The sequence below is a fragment of the Schistocerca piceifrons genome, chromosome 5, assembly GCF_021461385.2.
Source record: "Schistocerca piceifrons isolate TAMUIC-IGC-003096 chromosome 5, iqSchPice1.1, whole genome shotgun sequence".
NCBI classification, from domain to species: domain Eukaryota; kingdom Metazoa; phylum Arthropoda; class Insecta; order Orthoptera; family Acrididae; genus Schistocerca; species Schistocerca piceifrons.
The window spans coordinates 34,670,676-34,672,597 of NC_060142.1; the positions used below are offsets into that span (position 1 = coordinate 34,670,676).

At 49.7% G+C, this 1,922-nt stretch overlaps 1 pseudogene; it reads right to left on the reverse strand.

Annotated features, from left to right (window-relative positions):
* Positions 1-342: 342 nt before the first annotated feature.
* LOC124799510 lies at positions 343-460 on the reverse strand (annotated as a pseudogene).
* Positions 461-1,922: the final 1,462 nt, after the last annotated feature.

The following is a 1,922-nucleotide window of genomic DNA, read 5'->3' on the forward strand; positions in this document are numbered from 1 at the left end:
ACAGCGTCGGTGCAGTGCTAGAAGCTGATTCTCCGACAAAACATATGCTCCAATCACATTAATGTGATCACCGCCTAAATCTAAATTCGACATCAGTGTGCAGTAAGCACTCACAGACGGCAGGTGGCAGCATTAGCAGTGCACTCCAACGTCAGGCCACGAGTGGCCTACCGGGACCATCCGACCGCCGTGTCATCTTCAGAGGAGGATGCGGATAGGAGGGGCGTGGGGTCAGCACACCGTTCTCCCGGTGGTAATGATGGTTTTCTGTGACCGGAGCCGCTACTATTCGGTCGAGTAGCTCCTCAACTGGCATCAGGAGGCTGAGTGCACCCCGAAAAATGGCAACAGCGCGTGGCGGCCTGGATGGTCACCCATCCAAGTGCCGACCACGCCCGACAGCGCTTAACGTCGGTGATCTCACGGGAACCGGTGTATCCACTGCGGCAAGGCCGTTGCCAGCATTAGCGTATATATTGCATGTCGTGGGGGGAGGAGGAGAGGCGGAAAACAAGTGCAGTCGTTGTAGTAAGAAAAAGAATAAGAATGATGGGAAAACGTTACCCAGAAATATTTTATGGAGTCATATAACGGAACTATTTATCTGACGTCCAAAAGGATGTGATCATTGGCTTTCGAGTCAAAGATGGAAGCATTTCCTAAAATTCTAAGTTTCTGAACTGTTCCCGGTGGTTACAATATACTGTGGTTGGCAAAATGACGCTGTCCAAAAGCGACGCCGAGGCATCTGTGGTGCCCCGTGGGCCATAGACGACAGGGTTGTGCGACTGTTACGGAGATTTGTGCGGACGTAGACACGTGCAGCTGTTGAGCAACTGACCCCCCAGATGAACCAAGGGGGCTACCAGCAGTGTCTCCTCAACGACTGTTCAGTGGATGCTGGTTAATCTGGGCCTCCGCAACTGTCGCCTGGTTCCTACACTCATGCTGACTGTTGTTCACTGGGACGAAGCTGAAATTGAATGGCATAAATGGCCTTTACAGATGAATCACGTTTTATGATCCATTGGAAAGATGTCCGTTGGCGTGTACAGCCCTGCATCAGTCACCGGGAGGGTCAGGCCGGAGGAGGGAGCGTTGTTGTCGTGGCACTCCCTGGATGATCTCATCATTGTGGAAAGCACAGTGGATCAACACCAGTATACATCTAACCGTGGGGACCATGTCCAACTCTACAAAGAATTTGCCGGGTCGATGGCATCTACCAGCAGGACAATTCCTCAGGGAGCTTGCAGTGTACGTACATGATTAGGATTACCGTACTCCAGTAGCCACAAAAACGCCACGGGTTTAAATCCAATCGACAATCTGTGAGACCACCTCGATCGGGCTGTATGCGCCATGGAGACTCAACCGAGAAGCGTAGCGCAGCTGTCCATGGCACTGGAGTTGTCAAGTCTCCACATCCCTGTCTGTATCTTCCAGAACCTCATAGACTCTCTTCCTGTACGTCAGGCAGTGGTCCACGCTGCGAAAGGTGATTACTCAGGCTTTTGACAGGTTGTCACATTAAAGTAACAGTACGGTAAAGTAGTTCAAGGCACAGCAATCGGCTGGGAAAATGATGCTCACATTCTTCTGAGATAAGTAGGATTTAGTTCTTTTGGTTCTACTCTACTATTCCAAAGAATAGAAAAGTAACTGAAATCACTCAACAGAAGAAAGTCCACTGGACCTGAGGGGATACCAATACGATTCTACACAGAGTACACGAAAGAACTTGCCCCCCTTCTAACAGCCGTGTACCGCAAGTCTCTAGAGGAACGGAAGGTTCCAAATGATTGGAAAAGAGCACAGGTAGTTCCAGTTTTCAAGAAGGGTCGTCGAGCAGATGTGCAAAACTATAGACCTATAACTCTGACATCGATCTGTTGTGGAATTTTAGAACATGATTTTTGCTC